At 39.2% G+C, this 8,882-nt stretch overlaps 1 long non-coding RNA gene across 1 annotated transcript; it reads left to right on the top strand.

The window, feature by feature from the left end:
• The first annotated feature begins 484 nt into the window (after positions 1-484).
• On the top strand, positions 485-5,330 carry LOC116570843. The gene is made up of 3 exons (XR_004277580.1): positions 485-631; positions 3,636-3,642; positions 5,320-5,330. It is a non-coding gene; the product is annotated as an uncharacterized LOC116570843 (long non-coding RNA).
• Positions 5,331-8,882: the final 3,552 nt, after the last annotated feature.

The following is an 8,882-nucleotide window of genomic DNA, read 5'->3' as shown; positions in this document are numbered from 1 at the left end:
AGGACCCCTTTCAATATTTCCTGTAGGGCTGGTTGATGTTTACAAATTCTTTTAGTTTTTAGTTGTCCTGGAAGGTTTTTATCTCTTCTTCTATTTTTAATGTTATCCTAGCTGGATATAGTATTCTTGGCTGCATGTTTTTCCTCATTTAGTGCTCTGAATATATCATGCCAGTTCTTTCTGGCCTGCCAGGTCTCTGTGGATCAGTCGGCTGCCAGTCTTTTATTTTTACCATTGTATGTTACACTCTTCTTGTCCTGAGCTGCTTTCAAGAGTTTCTCTTTGTCACTAAGACTTGTAAGTTTTACTATTAGATGATGGGGTGTGGACCTATTTTTATTTATTTTGAGGGGGGTTCTCTTGCCTCCTGGATTTTGATGCTTGTTCCCTTTGCCATTTTAGGGAAATTCTCTACAATAATTCTCTCCAATATACCTTCTGCCTCCCTCTCTCTTTCTTCTTCTGGAATCCCAATTATTCTAAATTGTTTCATCTTATGGTATCACTTATCTCCTGAATTCTTCCCTCATGGTCCAGTAGTTGTTTGTCTCACTTCTGCCCAGCTTCTTTATTCCTCATTATTTGGTCTTCTGTATCACTAATTCTCTCTTCTGCCTCATTTATCCTAGCAGTAAGAGCCTCCATTTTTTATTTTTAATAGCTTTTTTTTTTTTAAATTTCAGCTTAGTTAGATTTTTGTTCTTTTATTTCTCCAGAGTTTCTCTAATATCTTCCATGTTTTTTCAAGCCCAACTAGCACCTTAAGAATTGTTATTCTGAACTTTAGATATGACATATTACCAATGTCCATATTGATTAGGTCCCTAGCCTTCAGTACTACCTCTAGTTATTTTTTTTTAAGATTTTATTTATTTATTTGACAGAGAGAGATCACAAGTAGTCCGAGAGGCAGGCAGAGAGAGAGGAAGGGAAGCAGACCCCCTGCTGAGCAGAGAGCCCGATGTGGGACTCAATTCCAGGATCCTGAGATCATGACCTGAGCCGAAGACAGCAACTTAACCCACTAAGCCACCCAGGTGCCCTCTCTAGTTATTTTTATTGTGATTTTTCCGTCTTGTCATTTTATCCAAATAAGAATAAATGAAAGAAAGAATAAAATACTAAAAGGGTGGCAAAGGCCCCAGAAAAATGTATGCTAACCAAATCAAAAAATTCTCCAAATTGGGGGAGAAGAAAGGGGGAAAAAATTTTTTTAAAAATTTAAAAATTAAAAAAAAAAAAAAATATATATATATATATATATATATATATATATATAAAACTGGTGACTAGAACAGAGCCACCCACTTGATTTCGGATGTATTTGATCTCCTAGAAGAAACTACCTCCCAAAATTTTAAAGAAAGAAAACTTATATATATACAAAAATAAGGGTAAGCATGATGAAGGGATGGAATATGACTGTAAAGATGAAAATTAAAAAAAAAAGATTCTAAGAAAGGAATTGATAAGTTGGTTGGAAAAAGAAAAAGAACGTGGGGAAAATTCGCTTAGACTGGAGACTAGAAAAAAGCCCTGTGCTGGATTTAGGGTATGTTTTCATTTATTAGAAGAGATTGTATCCCAAAATTTTTTTAGAGAAAAAAGACACCTATATGTATACAAAAAATAAAGTTAGATATAATGAAAGATAAAATATGGCTATAATAATGAAGGTTTAAAAAGAATTTTTTAGAAAGGCATTGTTAAGATAAACTAGTTATGGGGCACCTGGGTGGCTCAGTGGGTTAAAGCCTTTGCCTTCAGCTCGGGTCATGATCCCAGGGTCCTGGAATCAAGCCCCACATCAGGCTCTCTGCTCAGCAGGGAGCCTGCTTCCTCCTCTCTCTCTCTGCCTGCCTCTCTGCCTACTTGTGATCTCTGTCAAATAAATAAATTTTTTTAAAAAAGATAAACTAGTTACAAAAGGTTAAAAGAGGAAAGAGGAAACGTTTAAAAAATAGGGTAAGAAAAAAAATAAAATTAAAAAATAATTAATTAGCTTTGCATGACAAAAGAATCATGGGGAGAAAACCATGAATTCCATGTTTTGCTTTCCCTTCCTCTGGAATTATCCTATTCTCCTTGATCAGTGAGCTTGGCCTTTGCTGGATGTTCTTTCTGATCTTCTGGGGAAGGGGCCTGTTGTAGTGATTCACAGATGTCTTTGTCTGAGGCAGAAGTGCACCGTCCTTACCAGGGGCCGGGCTAAGTAATCTGCTCAGGTTCATTCTCGGGAGCTTTTGTTCCCTGAACGCTTTCCATAGAGTTCTGGAGTAGGAGAATGAAAATGGCGGCCTCCCAATCTCCGGCCCAGAGGATCCAAGAGCTTGGGGCCACACTCCTTAGTGCACCCTTGGAGAAAAGAGGTCAATCACTCTTGTCTCCCTGGTCTCTGGCCACACCCCAAGCTCACCTGGCCTGTGACTGAGTGTTTCTCTCTCTGGCACAGAGCCCTGTTTGGAGTCTCCAAACCCAGCAGATTCCTGCTGTTCTGCTCTTCTGGCAGAGGAATGTGAGTCTCTGAATCTTCCACTTGTGGAGTCCCTGCTCAAAGAGCAGTTGCCGGAGTGTGCTGCACATCACAGTTTAATGTAACCCAAAGCTGAGAGCTCACTGCTCGGCTCCATCTCTATAGCCGGCTTCCCTGCTCTGCGACACTCAGATACCCGGATCCTTCTGTGACCCTGTGGGACCCGAGACCACAGTGTCCCCATGAGGGCTCCACCCTCACTTAGCCTCTGGAGCTATGTCCCTCAGTGGAGCAGACTTCTGATTTTGTGCTCTGTTGCTCCATTGCTTGCCAGGCGCCGACCCCTCCCCCCTAATTTATTATTTGGTCTATCTTCCCGTCCCTTCAGATTCACTTCTCTGCATGTCCTAACCTTTCAGAAAATGGTAGATTTTTCTGTTCCTAGAATTGCTGCTCTTCTCTTCAATCTCCTGTTGAGTTTGTAGGGGTTCCGAATGGTTTGATACCTATCTAGCTGAACTCCTGTGACCTGATGTCATCTCAGATCGCTACTCCTCTGCTATCTTGACTCTCCCTCCTTCCCTCCTTTCTCCCTCCCTCTCTTTCTGGTGGAGGTAGGGGGGCTGCTGAAATATGCACATCACTTTTCTATAACTTTTTCTACTCAGAAATACTGTTTGTGATGTCTGTCACCTTAAAGAGAAAATTTCTATTTGGCGGTTCACCTTATGAATCTAGAATTCAGAGCCAGATTGGATTGGCAATGAATTTGAACTTGTTCAGCATAAAGGTAGTGTTTAAAGCTGAGATATTGGTTGGATCTGCTTCACTGGAAATCTTACCCTCTTCTCTTTTGAACATAGACTGGTCTCAAGGTAGACTCCTATCCCTCTTGTAATGAAGAGTAATATGTAACCTAAACTCATGGATTCAAGGGAAAATACTAGGAGAAGTTAAAGATTTGAAGACAATATTCCTGGAGCTAAAGTTTAGGAATGGCTTTAAAGTTTGTGAAATATCTTGAGACTTAAGGAATCATAGAATATAGAATATCAGAATTAGATGATAGTTTAAGGAAATTTTGGACTATTATCCCTTCTAAGAGTAACTCTATACAAGGTTCTTACTAAGTTCTCAAAGTCTGTGCTCACACACTTCTGAGGTTAGGAGTTTACCACCTTGTGATAGTTTGATTGCATTTAATTTTATTATTTGGATCATAAGGAATTTGCATAATTCTTCCCATGATAATGCTGTAGATATTTGAAGACCATGATGATATCTCCCTCTTTCTCACCAGCATTCTTATCCCTATGTTTTTTCCAGCCTATTCTTCCACACTATGCTCCTTTTAGTCTCTTGGTACCCCCCCCCCCATTTCTCTCTAAATTCTAAGTGTTTTACATGGCCCTCAAAGTCTTTGTATTTTAAGATGTGTTATGACTTCATTTACACCATTTCTTTTTTAAAAAATTTTTATTTATTTGACAGAGATCACAAGTAGGCAGAGAGAGAGAAAGGAGGAAGCAGGCTCTCTGCTGAGCAGAAAGCCCGATGCAGGGCTTGATCCTAGGGCCCTAGGATCATGACCTGAGCCAAAAGCAGAGGCTTTAACCCACTGAGCCACCCAAGCACCCCTGTTTACACCATTTCTGATGGTCAGCAGATAGAACATTTGGTTGAAAGAGACTCTTGGAAGTATTGTGCGATGACAAAGGGACATTGAAGGTCACAGACTTAAGTATTTCTAGATCCCCTTAGAACCATTATAGTTGTATGGTACAACTCATTTTCCAGTTGTGGGTAATATTTTTGGCACACATCTCGTGTTTTGGCTTCAGTCATAGAGTTTAATTTTCTGTCCTTTAACTTTCTGGTCATCTACTTTCTTCTCCCTGTGGGAAAAAGGAGACGCCAAAGAACTACATTTTACAAGTAAGCAGAAACATTAATAAAGATTAGTGTTTATAAATTGGATCTCCCAAGGGACGCCTGAGTGGCTCAGTTGGTTAAGCGGCTGCCTTCGGCTCAGGTCATGATCCCAGCGTCCTAGGATCGAGTCCCACATCCGGCTCCTTGCTTGGCGGGGAGCCTGCTTCTCCCTCTGCCTCTGCCTGCCACTCTGTCTGCCTGTGCTCGCTCTCTCCCTCTCCCTCTCTCTCTCTCTGAAAAATAAATAAATAAAATCTTTAAAAAAAAAAAAATAAATTGGATCTCCCTTACCTTCTCTTGCCTTTTATTCATGTAGTGAGAAACTCAGCTTGGGTGTACAGGACTGAGCAGTGTTTTGTGTTTTTTTTTTTTCTTTCTGATTTTTGCCTTTGAATGAATCATCAAGATAGACCTATGTGCATCTGTTCAGCTATCTAGACAATAAACTAGGTGACGACTCCAGAGCTTCCTTAGTTTGCTTTCCTTTTGAAGACATGTCTTAATATCTAGATTTCAATATAGAGCTTTAAAATAGGAAGGCGGTTGGAGGTCTGGCTTAACTTCAAACCTAAGCTATATTCTTATACTTTCCTATCTGCCAGAGCTTTACAAAAAGAGACCTGCATGTTCATGCAGTGATTTATAAACAGGTGTTTTGGTTCCTATTTAGTTAATTTTCTTTTAGTATCTATGGCATTGGTCAAAACTGCCAAAGGCAGACCAGTGAATAGTACTCCAATTTCCCCCAACAAGCATGAAACATTATTTTCCATCTTCTACGAGTGAACCTTTATTGATAAACCTTCCTGATTTACACAAATTCCCATTGATTTCCTTTCTCTGTTTTCTTTGTCATTTATAGCCCATAACCATAGGCTTAAGTGCTAAATTATTTTCTGCCTCAAATATGATAGTAATTGTTTTATTCCCCCTAATTGAATTATAATATCCTTGAAGGTAGGACTAGTTACTGTATTTGAATACATTTTTTTCCAGTTCTTTATTGGGCAAACATGGAGCTGACTTCTATAAAGTCCATAAAGACTTCTTGATACTATTTTTTTTAAAAAAATCATCATTTGATATTAAATTCACAATGCTCACAGTGTTTAAAATCTAGCTTTTTCCTTTTTTAATGTACATGCTGTTTGCATCTATAAAGTCATGTACTAGTAAATGGAAGCCATCAATAAAACATCCGGTGTGGGGGTTTTGAGGATGAACTGTATCAAACGTAAGATAGGCTTTGCACATTTAATGTGAAAAATTACTCTGCCTCCAGAAATCTAAAGATGATCATTATTTCCTTGTTTTAAGGCAAGCATAGCCATCTCCTCCAGCTCTTGCCTTCACTCACTCTTCGTGTTTCTTATCCCTTTGCTGACCTACTCTACTCCCACCATCTCCTTTGCTTTCCATACCTGAATCACGTGATACAGAGATGCATGCAAAATATTTCTAGTTTGCAAAACACAGTCCATCAACACTTCTTATATACTGCACAGAAATGAATCCACTTTAACTGGGGAAGTAGATACATCACTTTAAGTGGATTATTTTTGACAGTTTAATTCAAATTAAGTCCACTTTGTTCAATTAGAGGGGATATGAGAAGGTATATAGGAGGATTGGAGGGGGGTAGTTAAGCATGTCCTATTAGAGGAAAACAAATGCATTTCTCCACATTAAACTTATTTGTGGAGATTTTTAGCTTGAAAAAAAAAAGGCGACATCATAACAAGTTGCTAATTTATGTTCCCTCAACAAATGGTGAATTACTCACTTCATTTTATATTGCTCCTTCTTTGCTTTTTGCTGGGTCCTGACAGTGCTGAGAGATGACAGGGAGGAGAGAGGCACAGACTCTCTTCCAACTTTGGAGTTGGCTACACTATGTTGGCCATGATTCATTTAATGAAGTTTTTGCTAAAAGGCTAGATCAATGCATAATAGCATTGACATTTTCAGGACCGGAGGGCTGGACTTGAGATGCGCAAGCCTGTACCACCCAGTACTTTCAGGCATGTAAGATTTTTGGTCTGTCCTAATATATGGAGCTCAAATAGTGTTTGTCATAGTCAGACTTCTGCAGATAAATCTGACATGCAGCAAATCTTCACAGGAAAACTCTAAGGCAGCAATCAGAAATAATAATGCCCATAAAACTTGAGAAAATAAACTGAATGAGGTAAACAGACTAGAGCAAGGCAGTAGGGAGGGGTAGGGGCTGGGTAAAAATGGGGAGTCTGTGTTTCATGTGGAAGCAGAAGTGAAACTGCAATTCTCTCTTGCTCATTGGTCATGGGGAAAGTTCAAGAATGGTTTTAGTGGATCTTCCGGTCTTCCAAGAGAATATAAAAAAAATTCAGATCCATGTGAAATCTTCCAGTTTTTAAAGTTGGTGAAGGCTGGATAAAACCAGTGTGGGCTGAATTTCATTTATGTCCCTTATTATGAGCTACTGTTCTAGAGCTAGCAAATATACACCCTGCTTGACACCAATCCTCTCTCCTGTGCCTGTGGCAGATGCTACTCATTGATCATAGAATTATTCCCCACAGAGTCTAGACATGAATTTAGAATTCTTCCCAACAGGCTCTGCAAGTCATCACTACCAACCATGTGGAGTTGGTGTTATAAGAAGAAATCCCAGACAAAGGAGACTTTAGTCATTGTTGTCAAAGCTTTTGCCATGTATGATATATTTTAAAACTTGAATAAAGAACTAGGCCAGACACTAAATTACAATAATTATGCCTCATTATTTGATCATCTTGTTCAACTTATAAATCATGTTCAAATATAGTTTTTTAGTTAGAGTCACTATGATCCTTATGAATTAGGGCAAAGATCGTGGCTGCATAAAATGGGAGAAAACAAATGGTTAGAGAAGTTAAGTGAGTTGCCAATGATAACACATTTAGAAATTGGAGGCATATAAAGTATTTCAGGTAACTGGAGAGCTTTATCAAAAAAAAAAAAAAATCACAGGGGCACCTGTATGGCTCAGTTAGTTAAGCATCTACAGTTAGGTCAGGTCATGATCTCCAGGTCTTGGGATCTAGCTTTGAGCTCCTTGTTGAGCAGCCAAGAGCCTGCTTTTCCCGCTCCTTCTGTCCCTCTCCCCTCCACCCCACTCATACTCTCTCTCTCTCTCTCAAATAAATAAATCTTTTTTTTTTTAATATCATACAAAAATCCTGAGGGGAAGAAGAATTAAGCTCAGTACTGAAGCAAAAGGAAACAGTGGAAGGTTCCACTGAGGGGTTTGTTGACTTACCTGAATCCCCCTTCATTACCAAGTACAGCTTGGGAAACAGATTTGCTGAGCAAACCTACATTTTTGGAATTGGGTGACCGGTCATTCCTATGCTTTTTGGTTTATGGATGTTTCTCAGGGAGAGTGTTGGGACAAGCAATACGAAGACCTTCAGACTAGGGAAGATGGCACTTCCATTGCTCCTTATTCCCTAACTGCGTAATTGCATTGCCCGTCTGTCTACCCTAATGAATGACCATTCAAGTGTTTTTCTTGTGTTATTTCTAAGATAATTAGCTTGGTTCCTCTCTATGTATGTGAGAGAGAACCCTCTGATGGGGGCATAACTATCCTTGGTCCTTCCAACAAAAACAGTTGCTCTTACTCATCACCATTCCCCAATTAAAATGCTACTGTCAGGAGGAGGAGGAGTGGTTATAGTCCTCATCCTTTCTTTGTGTGCATTTTTAATGAACCATAACTTGCCTTCACATATTGTTTTCCCTTTGACTGTCACAAAAACCCTCTTAGGTAAACAGAGCAGGTAGTATGAGTGGTAGAAAGATCGATACTTGCAATCTTCACCAATTAAATGTCAAAATCAAATCAAATAAAAGCAATAGCATAGGCTAACATTTGCAATGTGGGAACACAGGGAGGGGGATCTTAAGACAAATAGTGGTACACACAGTAGAATTGTACGATTGAACAGCTGTTAGAACCCTAAACACATACCCGCTCTCTTCGGTTCACCGATTCTTGGCTTTTCAAGTTGATTCTTTTAGAATAATAGCCCTTATGGTTACCAGAGGTGATTATTTTAGGACTAGCCAATTGCCCTGCTGACTTGTAGACAATGTGGTGCTATTCGTGCACAGGGCAAGATAAGGAAAATTTTAATTTTTTTCCCCTCAACCTACATTTTAAAATTTCATAGTTTTTGTTTGTGTGTGAGTTGGGGGACATTTTTCACTTGTGCTGCAGTCCTGACTTCACCAAATCCAGAAAACTGGAATTTGCTTGCTCTGTAATGATTATTATTCAAAGAGATGGTTTTGCTAATGAAAAAGTAGTCTTGATTATGTTCAGCCAATCCATTCATTCCAAGATATCTTCTCGGACATTCTGGCATTGCTCCTGCCAACTCTTAAATCTCATTTTATTGAAAACCTTTCTGTTTGATACTCTGAACTGATATCCAGTGTTCCTTAAATGACC

The sequence above is a fragment of the Mustela erminea genome, chromosome 12 (genome assembly GCF_009829155.1).
Source record: "Mustela erminea isolate mMusErm1 chromosome 12, mMusErm1.Pri, whole genome shotgun sequence".
Taxonomy (NCBI): Eukaryota; Metazoa; Chordata; class Mammalia; order Carnivora; family Mustelidae; genus Mustela; species Mustela erminea.
This window is presented reverse-complemented; position numbering and strand designations above follow the sequence as displayed.